This window comes from Phocoena sinus, chromosome 4, assembly GCF_008692025.1.
Source record: "Phocoena sinus isolate mPhoSin1 chromosome 4, mPhoSin1.pri, whole genome shotgun sequence".
Classification (NCBI taxonomy): domain Eukaryota; kingdom Metazoa; phylum Chordata; class Mammalia; order Artiodactyla; family Phocoenidae; genus Phocoena; species Phocoena sinus.
In genome coordinates this window covers 14,612,522-14,629,504 of record NC_045766.1, presented here as the reverse complement: position 1 = coordinate 14,629,504, position 16,983 = coordinate 14,612,522, and the positions used below count along the sequence as shown (strand labels likewise).

The 16,983-nt window shown below is 46.5% G+C and overlaps 1 protein-coding gene across 1 annotated transcript in view; it reads right to left on the bottom strand.

Moving 5' to 3' along the window:
• Positions 1 to 16,983, bottom strand: part of TMEM108 (transmembrane protein 108) — a 386,310-nt gene that overhangs the window by 15,937 nt on the left and 353,390 nt on the right. The gene's annotated exons all lie outside the window — the stretch shown is intronic.

Genomic DNA, 16,983 nt, shown 5'->3' with positions numbered 1-16,983 from the left:
CTGAAATGCCATGGCCCTCTGCCCAAGGGCAGCTGCTCACAACAGGCTGGGGGTAGGGGCATGGAAGAAGCCTTGTGGCCTCTGAGTGCCTGCTGGCCCTCTGCACCAGGGAGCAGTCAAGGCCAGTGCAGCCACAAGGACGCCAGCAGCTCTGTGTGGGCTGCCTTGAGCCACTGAGTGGGGCTTGGGTGGGCAGAGCAGACCAGCTGCCACACCTCTTCTGACTCTTCCACTTATGAACTAGACAAAGGCACAAACGACAGACCTCTGTTCATTCAGGCCCACCCACCAAACGATTAAGGAGGGTCCAGCCCCTCCTTGACCCTGGAGACACAAGAATGAACATGGCAGTCTCTGGCCCTGGGTGAGCTCGTACAAATCCACAAACAATCCTAAAACAAGGCAGAGACGTCTCAGTGCCATCGGAGACTGATAGGCAGGAGGGGACAGGGGTTCAGAGGGTGACCAGATCTGGTGCCTATTAAGCACTTAGCACAGAGCCTTCAGGAGAAGTGCATTCCATGAATGCCCGCTGGTTGTAAGGTTGTTGTCATGTTAACTGCGTGTCCTATGTGCTCATGCGGCTGAACTCTGTGGAAAACCACTGGTGGTGCCTAGCCTTTTAGAGGAGGAGGAGCGCTTCTGAACATTAGAAGGAAATCATGGACTTTGCGTGATGGTAAGTGGTGTATGCTTTTAGTTCACTGAGAAAAAATGCACAAGGACAAAAACCTATATATTGAAAAACTCTTCTAAATATGCATGGATTTTATTAATCACAACAGCATATGCCTATCTTTAAAAATAACACCTCATATCAATGTGAGACATAGGATCTATCCAGATTATAGACGGGAAGACTGACCACCCCGTACAACACACAGGCTGGGAAGAGCTGCTCCGTATTGCCGAGGAGCGCCTGACAAACCTGATTCTGTCCTGAGCACTCGCCCTGTTCATATGAGCCCCCTGCTTGGTCACTCGCATGCCCTTCCTTCAGCCCTGCTAGCCACCCAGACAATGGTAGAGGTGGGCCTCGGCCTGGTAACTCTCTTGGCGCCTCCCTCCCCCACCAGATTCCAGCAGGATGAATGGTCAAAGCAGGGGCCCTGGCAGTGATTCCTGGGAGCCTGGGGTGGTCAGCAAAGCTGACAGGGGACATCTGGGGCCCTGGTGAGTTTCTGGAAGCAGAGAGGAGGAGGAAACCTCCTGACACTCCTTTGAAACAAGGATCACCACTGAGGCCTCCTCCAACTAGGGGAGGGTGGGGTGGACCAGTGTCCCCTCACCCTGCATGTCTAACTTAATGGGTGGGGGAGGCTGAGGGACAGCAGACTGAGCAGAGACGGCAGCACCCACATCTCCAGGACCAACACTTTGCCCTAAGTGACCTAGTTTCTCTAAACTTTCATTCATAGTCTAGCCCATACACCAACAGTGTTTTCTCCTTCTCCGAGTCAATCCTAAAATCTGTTTAACGCTGAGCACCAGCTCTGGCCCCGTCTTTCCCTCTCGATTTAACCCTCACAACCACTTGATGGGGCAGGAAGTTGAGGCTGAGGGAGATTAAGTAACGTGTTCAAAGCCCCTCAGTAGCAGAAGGGGTATATAACACCCAGGCGTTCCTGGTCGCCCACCAGCAGTGAGGCAGGAGAAGAGGACGGAACGTCGCAGCCACAGAAGGAACAACGTGCTTGTGCTCTGACCGGTTCAGGGTTATTCCAGCTCCTTCCTGGCATTTTAGCACCACAGGGACAGTCTACTCCTAGAGCTGGTGGTCGTGACTACTGAGGTTTTAAGGGACGTTCTCTTACAAGCTTCTGTTTGGCTCACAAGCACCCTGGTTAACTGTAAGTGTTGAACACATCCCCCTCAAATCCGTATGTTGAAGCCCTGACCCTAGCACCTCAGAATGGGACTGTACGTTAGACAGGGCTTTGAAGAGCTGATGAAGGCAAAATGAAGCCGTTGGAGTAGGTCCTAACCCAATCTGACTGGTATCCTTATAAGAAGAGGAGCTCAGGGCGCAGAGGTGCCAGGAATGCCTGTACACAGGCAGGACACATGAAAGGTTGCAACCCAAGAAGAGAGGCATCAGGGGACTCCAACCCTGCTGGCACCTGGATCTTGGGCTTCCAGTTTCCAGAACTGGAAGGAGAAAACTTTCTGTTTGTTGTTTAAGCCCCGCAGCCTGTGGGACCTTGTATGGCAGACTGACCAGACTGATATACCTGTCATACCTTAGCGATTCCTGAAAAAGGAGAGGCGGACACTGGGGCTCGTGTGCAGGTGGTTTATTTTGGGAAGTGACCGTAGTGGACAGCGGTGGGGGAATGAGATGAGTGAAACAGGGAAAGTCAATCCCAGGGCAGTTTATCAGCTGATCAGGGTGCAACTCAGATCCACTGGGGGTCTCTGAGGAGCTGAGCAGACGCATGTCAAACTGTGAGAGGAGCGCCTCTCACCAGCAGCTCTCCTTCCCACAGCCCAGCACTGCTCCATCCCACCTCCTGCCTCCTCCTCCCCCCAAGTGGCCGAGTCAGAGACGCCCCGGGCGGGGGCTGTCAGCTCACACCTGTGCCTGGCTGGAGGCTGCTGGAGTTAAAATTAAGAGCCCAGAGGATTTCTGGGGTGGAGCACAGATGTGTCCCATACAATCCAAGGCCCAAAACCAAGGACACTGCCGCCTTCTGGCAGTAGCGTCAGGGGCAGCACAAAGCTTTCAGAGAGGATCTGACGGACCCCAGGGACAGGCCGGGGGTGGGAGAGGAGCAGCTTGGCCTCCAGGAGATCTTCTGCAGCCTCTAGAGGCAGAGGGCTTAATGCATCCTGGTTTTTAAAATACTCAGGGAAAGAAATTCCCCTGACTTTCCCACCACGAGCATTTCAGGGGCTAAAATCCTCCCAGCTGGGAAGTATACGACAGGAGTGCTTCCTGCAAGACTAACAGTGGAAGTAAACATGTTTGCCCTTGCTGCGGCTCTTTTTAGCTGCCAGCATCCCCTGAAGTTATTCTTCTCTCTAGGAGGACTGGTAGGGCAAATTACCTCCCAGCCCTTTCTTCTTTAGGCTTTAAAACTTTGGTACAATGAATGGATACTACCATCCTGGGTGCCGAGGGCTTTCACCTGGAGGATGACATTTAGCTGTCACAGTGAGAAGGGCACTAGAGGCAACTTACTTAGTTCAATCCCCTCATTTCACAGAGGGGGCAACGGAAGGCGTGAACTGACTTGTCCAGGAACCCAGCTGGTTAGGGACACAGCCTGGATCATGGCCATTATTTCAAAGCAACTTTTCATTTGTATCATAAAAATTGCTACAACACTGCACTGTCCAAATGCCTCCTTCAACATCCACTGTCACCTTCACTATGGAACTCGTCTCTCCTCTCTGGCACAAAAGGTTAAGGACTGAATGCAAGGGCGCATACTGTCACAATAACTGTGCAAGGCCTTCAACACAGGGCTCCCCTAACAGATGCAAATTTCCACTCCAGGCCCTTTGTGCTGGCCTGCTCACTCCCCTCCCCACAATCTGGGGCTACCGCCTCTTTACATATCATTTGCACAGATTTGCATAATGGGATCTGGAGGCTCTAATTCCAAATATATAGGAGAGACTATAACTAAAATCTAACTTGACATGTTTTAAATGTGGAACCTGTTTTTAATGCATGTCAGAATAAGGACAAGTGTCGGGGGTGGAAACTTGCAGATTGATGGGTGCCCTGATATCACAGGAAGGCCTCCCCCTACCTAGAATTCCAATGCATATATGATCCCAGGATCCAAGGGAAGGAAAAGCCTTCCTCCTTCTGTTTATTTGGTTGGCTGTCCACGGTCCATATTGGGCATGATATTTGCATCTGGCAAAGGCAAGGAGGGATTTGGTGAAGAGAGAAATGGCTAATCTGTACTGAGTGCTTCCTACATGCCACATGCCGCTCCAAGGCTGAGCCTGTCCTGACACATTTAATCCTCATAACAACCTGATGAGGCAGGTACTATCATTAGCTCCCCACTGCAACCGAAGAAAAGCAGCACAGAGAGGCACAGGAAGCTGCCTCCTTCCACACAGCCAGGAACGGCGAGCTGCGATTTGAACTTGGCGGCCTGGCCCCGGAGTCCACACTCTCAACTGCGTTCACTCATCGCTCTGCTCTGCCCATTCAAAAGCAATGGTCCACTATCTTTTGGGAATTGATTTTCTATTACTGCTCTTTTGACTTTTCTTTCCTCTTACCTGTTTTCTTCTAGCTCCATTTCAGGGCTCTATATTAACATTTTTGTTCTTTTAACAAGTTAGTCAATTAACTTTATTTTGCAAGTAACTAGGGGGAACTTGTAGTAGGACAATACGAAAGCTGGACATCCCTGCTTTAATTCTCTCCTTTTTTCCAATCCTGGCATTTCATGCACACCATTGTTTAACTAATTAAATTGTATAATTTTTATCTTAAAATTGCTTACACACATGTACATTTATTACATGTCTACATTTTCCCTTGCACATATAAATAGAATCTTATCTCATTTTCCTTGTGATTTAAAATATCTGCTAAGTAGAGCTTCCCTCCCAGTTAAATTAGGTTTCCACTGCCAGATATTCTTCCATTGCCTGTAAATCCTGTGACAGAACCACAGGAGTCTGAGAAGTCTTCTAAGCCATCCCCATTCACTAAGCAAGATGTCAGCATGGCCATCCCAGATGCTTGTGTGGTGATTTAAAACTGGGTCTGCAAGTTCTCCAAAACTGCTCCCACCAAGGGGTGGAATCTGAACCTAGCTGGGCCTTTGTGACCTCCTTGATGAACAGAATGGGGAAGAAGTGACACCACGTGGTTTCTGAGACCAGGGAAGAAAAGTCATTCAGCCTCTGCAGGTTTCTCTTGGGGGCCCTCAGGCTCATGTAAAAAGTCTAGCCACCTCGAGGCCAGCATGTGGAGAGACTGTGTGAAGAGCAACTGAAAGGCCTGAGGAGCCCCAGCTGTTCCAGCCCCAGCCAGGCATTGGACATGAGAGAGGCGGAGCCCAGGAGATGAGCCTGGTCCAGCCACTACTGGACCTCGACCACACAGACCCCAAGACAGAGCCACCTATCTGAGCCCAGTCAACCCGGACATTCATGAACAAAATAAACAATTGTTACTGCCTTACTCCACGTTTGGGTGGGGTTTGTTTTGCATCAATAAGTAATCGAATACTTGGGAATTTAGCTTCTGCATCCAGTGTTTCAATGACAAAAAGAAAGAGAACCCATGCGCACCAAGTCTGACCATCAGGGAGTCTGTTTTCTATGTGGGCAATAACATACCATCTTGCCAGAAAACAGGCTCTTTTCATTTCAAGATTATTGTCTTTTAATTGGAAGGGGCGCTAGGGTTCTCTGGTATCTAATTCACTTTACAGTGAGAAGGCTGAGCCCCAACAAAGTGGAATCCTTGCCCTGGGCCGCACACTGCCCAGCCAGCCCCACTATGGTGCACCAACCCACAGGGTTCTTTTTATATCACTGTGGTCCCGGTATTCTGATGCTCCATCCTCCGTACTTCAGTGATTCCTTTTGTTTTAAAGATCAAAAACCTCCTCATTCCTAAGAGCATGGTTTCCCTCACTCAGAAATAAATATGCATCATTGACTTTAGGGTGAGCTGGGTGACCGGAAGAGGTACTCATGCCTGTGACCTTGGCCTTCTTTATGAAAGGGAGATTTTTTTCACAAAGAAAAAAAGGAGTTTTGGGTACATAGCTTTGCTGCTATCCTCTTTCCAAGCAGCCACATTCCAAATGTTCCCTCCCATCAAGTCCTGCTGGGGACATGCCTCAGGTCACAGGGCTAAAGCACAGAGGGTTCTGCTTAGTTCTTAGAGATAGCTGAGGCCATCACCTGGTGTGTTCCAGAAATGTCTGGAGATCACTGGTTTCAGAGTTGGGCTGATGAGGTCCATGACTCCACTGGGAATTACTACTCAGAGTACAATCTCTAGAACACATGTGCGCAAGAAAACCACGCGAGATGGGCCTGAATGCCCCAGACACACCTGTGAACTCACCTCGTGTTGCAACTCTGGGAGGCTGACAGATCACAGCTTCCTAACAAAAACATGTGCACGCATGTGTGAGTTCGTGCACGTGCGTACTCACACACACACGCACACAGAGACAAGCACTGTACAGGTGCTCTCCTGGGAGCAGGAACTTGGGAAGAATGACAAATGTGAGTCCTCCCATCATCTCCATGCTAACATATAGTTAAGTCATTCATCTAAGGTCAGAACGGCCACCATGTAGCAGTACCAGGATTTAAACCCAGGTTTCTCTGACCCTGGCTGCTCCAGAACCTAGGTACTGAGAAAGTTTTGATCCCGGAAAATGTCCTACGTGAGCAGGAGAACGCTTTATGAAGACAGGCAATGATATAACAATAGTAACGGCCGTGATGACCACAATTAAAAAACAAAAATTTCCTCCAAAGCGGAAACACTTGGTAACCACACCACCTTTTATCCTCAGCTTTTGCTTCTCTGCCTTAGTCATTCAGTTCCATTTGGGACAAGCATTTTCCAACTAGAACTCCTCCTGGGCCTTGAAGCCATTGTTAGGAGCCCCTCCTTCTGTGCCTGTAACCACTAAGCCTACCCCTGTTCTAGCCCCCATCTCTCTAAATGTCTAAATATCTGTTTCCCTGTCTGAACTCAAAGCTGCCAGAGGACAGACTGTGTCTGGATCAATGATATTTCCCCATATCTAGTCCAGCACCTTAGCCACAACAAATCTTTGCTGAAGAATAAGAAACCTTCCTAAATATCCAAAATAGAAGAACTCATACAACTCAATTAGCAACACCCCCCAAATAATCTGATTAAAAACTTGGTAGAGGTGCTGAATAGATATTTTTCCAAAGAAGACATCCAGACGGCCAACAGGTACATGAAAAGGTGCTCAATATCACTAATCATCAGAGACATGCAAATCAAAACCACAATGAGATATCACCTCACACCCATTAGAATGACTATTATCAAAAAGATAAGAGATAACAAGTGTTAGTGAGGATGTGGAGAAAAGGAAACCCTTGTGCACTGTTGGGGGAAATGTAAGTTGGTGCAGCCAATATGGAAAACAGGATGGAGGTTTCTCAAAAAATTAAAAATAGAACTAATATATTATTTAGCAATTCCACTTCTGAGCACATTTCTGAAGGAAACAAAAATCACTATCTTGAAGAGATATTTGCATCCCCATGTTCGCTGCAGCATTATTTACAATAGCCAAGCCATGGAAACAAGCTAAGTTTCTACTGATGGATGAATGGATCAAGAAAATGTGGTATTACACACACACACACACACACACACACACAGAAAAATATCACTCAGCCACAAAAAAGAAGGAAATGCTCCCATTTTCAACAACATGGATGGACCTTGAGGGCATTAATGCTAACTGAAATAAGTCAGACAGAGAAAGCCAAATACCATATGAGCTCACTTATATGTGGACTCTAAAATAAAAATCAAACTCACAGAAACAGAGAACACATTGGTGGTTACCAGAGGTGGGGAATAGATGGTGGGGGAAATGGGGGTCAAAAGGTGGTCAAAATGTACAAACTTCCAGTTACAATAAATAAGCTCTGGGCATAATGCACAGCATGGTGCCTACAGTTCACAATACTTATTGTATATTTGAAAGTTGCTAAGAGAGCAGATCTTAATCACACAAAAAATTTATACCTATGTGAGGTGACTGATGTTAACTAAACTTGTTGTGGTGATCATTTCACAATATACATACATATCAAATCATTATGATGTAATACAATGTTATATGTCAATTATATCTAAAAAAAACTGGAAAAAAAACCTCTTCTAAATCAATCACTAGCCAGCTTGTACTTCCAAAAATAACCACTGTAACACACCCCAACCAGCTTACTCTTTTTCTAAATGTGACTTCAACACTCCTACTGAAAGGTGAGGTCTGTGTTCCACCCGCTGGAATCTGGGTGGGTTTGTGACTATGGCTGAAGTGATGCTACGTGACTTCTGAGGCCAGGTCATAAAAGATGGTACAACTTCTTCCTAGTCCTTGCTCTTGGGTGTTACTCTCAGAAGTCAGCCACCATGCTGTGAGGAAGTCTGAGTTGTCCACCAAGGGGCCCCTGTGCAAAGGAGCTGAGACCCCAGGCCTTCAGTCCCAGCTGAACTTCCAGACGAAGCCAGCAGTGACCTGCTAGCCAGGGGAATGAGCCTTCTTCAGCCCAACTCGAGCTACCCCAGCCGAGCCTGGGTGGAGCAGAGACAAGGGATCCCTGCCCGAACTAAAGATTTACAAGCAAAATGAGTGATTACTGTTGTTTTAAGTTTTGAGGTGGTTTGTTAGGCAGTAATAGTAACTTGAATATCATCTTTGTCGAAGTGAAATTAAAGTTCTTTCAGTGACCATTCTGGATTTAAACCTCAGGGTTTTTAAGTGCTGGAGCTCAACAGGCTGATCTTGACCTGGGTTCCCTTACTGTCCTCTCCTGCCCAAACTCAAGGAAAGGGAAACATCTCACTTCTAGGCTCTTTCTACAGCATCATGATTTCTCTAATCTACAGCTACAAGTTCCCCTAAAGAAAGGAATGAATAAATGCATACTAGCAGTGGCATGAAGCTCCTGGAACGCATGTATTACTTTGTGGGCTGGGGGCACAGATGGAATAAAGGTGGAGACTAGTATAAGGTGACCACATATTGAAGACATGAGTTCAATATGCATATGTATGTGGTATATGGTGCCTACATTTTGAAGACATGACCATTTCCTTCCAGGGGCTGCCATTCTAGAAGGGTAGAAAATCAGCTGTGACAGGGGAACAAACCTACACACCAAAGATGTTCTCTCAAAGACTTTCTCCAAACAACAATGAAAATCAGAATTAGATGGATGAAAAGGTCAGCTCAGCTTCTAATAAAATAACAGGACCATTTATATTCAGGTAACATCTCACTGACATCATGCAAAAGAACACAAATGCACTAGTCCAGACTGCTTTGTACTCTCCCAAACTAAATGGAAAAGACTCATAAAAATGTTCCCTGCTTTACAGGAGAGAACCTGACAGACATTACCTCAGCCAGGTGATCAAGTCATGGTGATAGTATGCACCCTGGATATAAAGATAGCACATTACCTCTGTAGCTTTCCTTCCCCAAACCTATATCCCCAGTCTAACCATAAGAAAAACATCTGAAAAATCCCAATTGAGGGACATTCCACAAAATAGCTGACCAGTACTCCTCATCAAGGTCATCAAAAATAAGGAAAGTCTGAGAAACTCACAGCCAAAAGTACCTAAGGAGACATGACAACTAAACATAATGTGGAATCCTGGCTGAGGTCCTGGAACAGAAAAAGGACACTGGGGAAAAATGAAGGAAATGTGAATATAGTATGGACTTCAGTTAATAATAATGTATCAATACTAGCTCATTAATTGTGACAGTGGACACTAGTAATGTAAGATGCTGATTACAGAGGAAACTGGGTGCAGGCTATATAGGAGCTCTCTGCTTTACCTTTGCAATTTTCCTGTAAGTTCAAAACTACTGTGAGATTAAACAAAAGTTTCATGGAGGTCAGATAGCAGAGACAGTGTGAGGGTGGGTCCTGGAAGGAGGTTTGTGGGCAACTTTCCCAGCACCCTGGTGTGAGATCACGTGCCCACAGACACATTTTGGAGTCCACTTAGAGAGAGGGGAATGACTATTGCTGCATCTGTTTATGTTCCCTCTGGCTCTCACCATTTAAAGTGTTCTCATTCAGAGTGTGGAGTTTGGAGGTGAAATCGTCAGGGAGACTGACAGCTTGAACACATAGTTTTTAAACCTGTTTAAATTCCAACTGAGGATTCAGTTTATGTTACATGCCACACATGTAATATAAATACTCTTGACCAAGGAAGCAGGCTGCATGAAAATCAAAACTTATGTATCATTACCACGGGGCTACATTGCCCCACCGTCTAAACATGAAAGGTATGAGGTGTTGGATACAGACGGATACCCAACCTATCAAAATTTCTGCCCATATACCACTCCCTTTCCCGCTGGGTGACCATGTAACCATCTCCAAAAACCCAACCTGACTGTCACCTTGCTTGTCTTGACAAGATCATAGTTCCTCAATTCGTCCAGTTAGAAGTGGTGGCCCCCTAACCAGTGCTCCCAGGGCACTCTGCTCCCGTTCATACGTGGCCCTTCTCCCCACACAGCCCTTCAGCCAAGGGCATGGTGGGAGGGCAGGGATGGACCTGGGGTCAGTGGGATTTAGGTCCATTCTGGCTCTGGAACTTCCTAGTGGTGGGACCTCAGGCAGATTAGTTCAGCTTTGTTCTCCTCGCTGTACGTAAGGAAGATAATGTCTAACTTCAGGGTGCTTTCAGGGGTGGGAACAGGACACGAAGAGGCACAGAGGCCCCACACATGGGCTGGATGCAACAGGTGGAAACTGTTGCTTTAGCTTCTGCTACATTTAGGTCAGTCCCCTGGGGCCGTGAGCTTCTTCAGCATCTGGAGCCCCAGAACATAGTGCACTTTCTGACTCATACTAGAAGCATAATAATGTTTTCTGAAAAAGATGTGAGGATGAACGAAGACTTAGAGAATTCCATGCATTTGCAGCTGAATCCTTGCCACAAAATTATAGATGTTCATTTCGAAGACAATATCAACAAAAGAATACAGTAAGCAACGTGAGTCCTGTGTGTGTGTGTGTATGTGTGTGTGTGTGTGTGTGCATCTTGTTTTCACTTTGCTTGTTTTAATGATTAACATTAATAGGTCCAAATGAACACAAATCCCATAAGACAGGGAGGCAGGAGAAGGTTGAGGTGGATGAAACCAGCTTCTTGCAGATCCCTGCCACACCTGCCACTGCCATTTCCATTCCTCATTACCTAAGCAAATCGGCCTTCACTGTCCTTCCAAAGTTCTAACGGGCTGTGTGAGAGCATTGGTCAGGATTTGGGTTTTACAGACAAGTCCCAGATTTGGCTTTCTAACTCAAGGCGTGTGCTCTCGGGAGGTTTGCATGAAACCAGAAAGGAAGCAGGACAAACAGGAGGACTTGTATTGGGTGGCTGCTGGCAGGGCAGCCCATGGAGGGCCCGGTGTGCCCTAGACAGCCATGGTGTCTCCGAACCTGTGGCTCCTACAAACCCAATAAAATGACTCCCCCAGAGCCTTTAGCCCCACAGCCTGGGGTCTGGTCCAGTGGGCGCCTCAGCAACTATAATAGGATCTGTCGGACCCTGAGGAAGCCCTGGGGAGTCCCAGGACCTGCCTAAAGAGGCTGAGGTACCTGCCTGAGCACATGGGCATCTGCCTATCCTCAGCTCAGAATTCTCCAAAGCCAGGAGGAGAAGAAAGAGTCCAGGCCTGATCACACCTAAGAGACACTTACCTAAAAAGGGCACTGGGGCTTTGGACCTGACATTCTCTTGGGCTTGCTAACAGTCTGAAGTATCATCTCTCAGCACGTGCCCCTCCACACAAAAGAGTTTGCGAGGAAAGAAGAGGACAGGAGGAGGGAGGAGGCTGGCAGGGAGGTAGCAGGGATGGTGGCAAGGTGCCTGGGGGGAGGGGAAGGCAGGCTGGGGCGACTGGGGAGGGGCTGATGTCAAGAAGAGTGCCTGCTGTCTCTGGCACTGGCTCTGCCGCTCCTGAGCCCATGGCTGCTCAGTATTCTGGCCCCGGTCCTGTTGGGCAGGCTGCAGGCTGGCTGGCACTGCTCTCCTCGGTTGCCAAAGGTTCACCACCTTTTCCAGGTTGCCTGGAACAAAACGGCTCAGGCAACACAGTTGTGCATCCTTGTGAAACTGTCTAATTTCCCATTTCAAGGCAGGATGCCCATACTACAATGTATAATTTAGGTTTGGGGCACGAATTAGATTTCACAAATGAATTCTGAAAGTCAGCCCTCCAGGCTGTGCATGCTTGGGGATGAAAGCTTTCCTCCTACCTCGTCCCTCCTTCTCCCCAATACCAATACTGATACTGTCACTAATCCTAAATCTCCATTTATTGAGCATATACTATGTGCCAGGCACTCTACTAAGAAATTTTTATATGTCATCTTACTCAAACTTCACAAAACCCTATGAGAAAAAAGAACAAACCTCAACCCATGTCCTATATAATTATAAGGGTACTTGCTACTCGCCCTCCACATCTTTATTATTCTCTTTTGGACTATAAATTTGTGAATTTAGGTAACTGAATAGTTCAGTGTGGACTTGGAGGTAGTTTTTTGGAGGAAAAAATAATAAAATCATCTTGTCCACATCAAGCCAAGGAGATGAGAACACAGAACAAGTAGAGAACGGAAGATGGGCTGTAATCCAGGGCTATGTTGGATGGAGCAGATTTTATGGGCAGCAGCTTGCAGGGAAAGCAGGGAACCCACAAAAGCTGGAGGAACCCAGGAAGGCTTCCTGGAGGAAAACCCAAAGCCTCTTACTATCATTCCACCATTCATCCATTTCTTCATTCACATGTTCAGCAAACATCTACTGAGGGCTGAGTGTGGCTTTGTGTTTCTTGGGTAAACTGGCATCCTGGTCTCAGCCATGGAGTTGGCTGTCATTACCCATTCCCCACCATGGGTAATAAAATGCATCTTGGCAGAGAAAATTCTGGCAAATTCTGAAAAGGTAAGTTTGTCTACAGGTGGGAACCACTTTATAGGGTGTTAATGTTCAGAATAAGAACATATATTTATTAAGCATATTATATTTGTGAGTATTTCACGCCTGCAAACTAATTTAATACTCATTAAATTTTGCGAGGTGGGTCTCATTCTCTAAAACTGAGGTTCAGAGAGGTTAAAGGATTTATTCAAGGGGGACCCGTGATAGACACGTAATATTTGTTTTTCTATACCTTCCTTCTCTTTTTCTATTTTCAGTGGACACTGCCAGCTGCAAAAGCCCTTTAGTGGTAACACTTGCTTACTTATGCTCCCAGCGAGCTCACCACCTGATCAAAGGACTCCTAGCTTCAGCAGGCCTTGGAGAGGACAAGTGGGTGATTATGTTGCATTGGACTCTCAAAAGTTGTTCCACTCTGGTCCGGCTCCACTCCAGGCACACAGTTCAAACACTGCCTCTGATCTGAACCCGAGAAAATAAGGTCAGGAACGAAACTGAGGTACATCTCTCAAAGGCTCCGATCCCCAGGTCAATACTGTGGGTGGCGTGGGGACCGCCATCAAAGCCCCACTTGGGATGTTGTCTTTTGTAGACACCCTGCTTAGTAGGAGAAAGGAAACTGCCCCTACCTCCTAGGCAGGGGGAGAAGGGGAGATGGTTTCTTGCCACTGAAATTTCCTTAGCTGTTCTCTCCCTCACTCCAGCCACTGCAGCCAACAAGCCAGGTACCCAAGGCACACAGGGAAATGCGGCCCCCAAACGTAGTCCAGATTTTAGAATCTAGAACAGACAGTGTTTGAATACTACAGATCTAGAAACAGGACACTTGGTAATAAAGGGTGTTTAAGTTCTATTCTTTACCTCTCTCCTCTTTCCTGGAGAGGTATGGAGAGAACACAGACACTGGAACCAAACAGAACTATGTGTAAACTCACTAATTGTATGGCCTTGCATCAGTTTCCCACACAAGCTGGCTATGTTGGGATTCTGCCCCATGATTTCCATTCACCATGGTGCTCTCTTGTTGGTTCTTTAGATTTTGCATGGAATTGGTATAGTGAACACTGTGGTCCACCACCCAGATTCCTCCTTCTGCCCCCCAACAAGGAGGTCTTCATTCCATCGCTGCTAGGAGTGTTAGCAGCTGAGGATACACAGCCGAGTTTCTCTTTAGGAATTGCTCTCAGGTCAAGGTGACACCTCCTTCCTGGGAAACCTGCATCCAGTGACTTGTTCATGTGGGGTTAAAAGGACTGGTCCCCTTGCCTCAATTTGGGAGGACCACCCCAGCTTGGGAGTTCTCCTTGGGGTTGGCTGAGGCCTTTGGTGTGACTACACCACAGCCCCACTTCTTTCCATGCCCTTACTCTCCTAAAGGTGTTTTTTTTTTTTTTCCCATTAATTAATTAATTAATTTTTGGCTCCACTGGGTCTTTGTTGCTGCACGTGAGTTTCCCACTGTGGTGGCTTCCCCCGCCACGGAGCACAGGTTCCAGTCGCGCGGGCCTCAGTAGTTGTGGCTCGCTGGCTTCAGTAGTTGTGGCTCATGGGCTCCAGAGCACAGGCTCAGTAGTTGTGGCACATGGGCCCAGTTGCTGCGTGGCATGTGGGATCCTCCTGGACCAGGGATCGAACCCGTGTCCCCTGCATTGGCAAGCGGACTCCTAACCACTGTGCCACCAGGGAAGCCCTCCAAAAGATGTTGTATGCAAATCTGCAGCTCATAGTCTGTTTTCTGGGATCTAGGTCTGCAGCAAACAGTATCCAATCAATGCTGATGACGATTCTTCCTTTTTGTCATCCCTTTCCTCTGCCTTACTCCACCATACTCTTTCCATTTCACGTGACACCCCTTTAGATTCACCGATTCTGGGTAGCCTCTCTCAGTGTACCCCTTCCTGGTTTCAGTCACCCTAATCGTGAATGCCACTATAAATGACAGTATGTAAGACCTTTATTCTTGTCATTGTGTATTTTCTCACATCTTTCTATTAGCCTGGGAGCAACCTGAGAATAGACAATTTCAAATTTAATTTTAAAATATTCCCTCTCACCCACTTGCATACAGTGGTGGTTAGAGGCTACCTGATCCTACTGGCTGGATGTTTGACAAAACCTTCCTCTATGTCTCATTTAATTTATTCAGCACGCATTTACTGGGTGTCCTATCAGAGCTAAGCATGATCTGTGTTATGGGGACGCACAAAGATAATGTTTCCTCCCTACATTGTGGGTGAGCAGGAGGGCCCTGTGGAAATGTAACTGACCCTGAAGCCAGACTACCAAGCTTCAGCCCCGCTGTCCCCATTTTCTAGCTCAGTGGCCGTGGGCAAGTTACTTAAGCTCTCTGTGCCTTAGCTTCCTTACCTGTAAAATGAGATTAATAACACTGTCTACCTCTTAGGATTATTGTCAGGATTAAATGAGTTAATATATAAGGGTTTATAACCTTGTCTAGTACACAGTAAGCACGCTCTAAGTCTACACTGCCCAATATGGTAGCCACTGGCTACATGTGGCTACTGAGCACCCCACGTGTGGTTAGTTCAAGTTGAAACATGCTATAAGTGTAAAATACATACGTAATTTTGAAAACTGAGTACAAAAAATGTAGAATATCCCATTAATATTTATTTTGGTATTGATTACATGCTGAAATGATAATATTTTGGATATATTTGATTAAATAAAATACACTGTTAAAATTAATTTCATCATTTTTATTAATGTAGCTAGTATAAAATTGAAAATTGTATATGTAGGTCACATTTCTACTGGACAATAGTGATCTAAGTCTTTCCTATAAAAACAACAATGAAAGCAGAATATAACAGGTACCATGATAGAGGTATAGGTGCCGCCAGAAGAGCTACTCTAAGTATGGACCACCAGCAGCATCAGCATAACCTGGGAACTTGCTAGAAATAGAGACTCTTGGGTCTCCATTCCAGACCTACTGAATCAGAAACTCAGGGAACAGGCTAGGCAACCTGTTTTTTTTTTTTTCTGTTAACTAAAACCTCCAGGTGATTCCAATATCACCAACGTTTTTGAAAGGTACTGCCCGAAGGAGTGCAGAGGAATCAGTGGAGGAGACCATGTCGTCCACAGGATGGTAAGGGAGAAAAGGTAGGTGCAGAGGCCACCCAGAAAATGGTCCAGGAAGTTAGTAAATTTGAAATAAAAATGTCAGGTGAGCTACAGCAATGCTTCATTCCGCTCTGCTTGGCTCCTTCAGATGCTGCTTTTTCCGGAAACAATTCCCTCTGGCCTGGCTCGGCTCCTCGTCCTCTGTACCTTTTTTTTTTTTTTTTAATTAATTTCATTGGAGTATGGTTGTTTTACAATGTTGTGTTAGTTACTGCTGTACAGCAAAATGAATCAATTATACATATACATATATCCCCTCTTTTTTTTTTAACATCTTTATTGGAGTATAATTGCTTTACAATGGTGTGTTAGTTTCTGCTTTATAACAAAGTGAATCAGCTATACATATATATATATCCCCATATCCCTTCCCTCTTGCGTCTCCCTCCCTCCCACCCTCCCTATCCCACCCCTCTAGGTGGTCACAAAGCACCGAGCTGATCTCCCTGTGCTATGCAGCTTTTTAACGTAAAGTGAGCCAAGAGCAAATGGAATCTGAGCTGTCTGCCAGCAGTGAAATTAATTTGCATTTGTAAAGCACAACCTCAAACGGTGGTTGTTCTTCCCTGGGTTGTGGATGTGGAGCCAACTGCGTAGCTCAGGTTCAGAAACAGACTGCAAGAGAGAAGCAGCTCCAGAGTCAGCCCGTAACAAGTGGGTCAGCTTCTAAATACAGCCACTTCCCGAGAGCACCATAAACCAGTGGAGGATTAGGGGTGGGTGCAGAGATCCTTTTCCATTAGGAAAATATTCTACGCTTTCATGATTTTACACTTTGGATTTGTGGTCTTTATTTTCTCCCGGGCTCCTACCAAATGAATGCCTTTTAATTGATGAAGTCCAAATTCTGCTATTAGTCTTCAGTGGGGTTGTACAGAGGGTTGCCAGTCCAGAGATGTCCATGATTGTGGTGTGGGTAGGACCCACTGTGAATTAAAGGACTTGCCAAGCTCATGCCACATTTCTTTCCCTAGGAGAGTGGGATGGGAGAGCTGGGAAGAAGGGGCTCCATGGGGCAGCGTCACTGTGCAGGAGGCTGCAGGTGTATAACAAACACACCTTTATGTGGAAGCCTGTCTTTGCTCTCTGCCCCCCAGGTTTCATTTTATTTACAGCTTGTGTACTCACAGCCATCT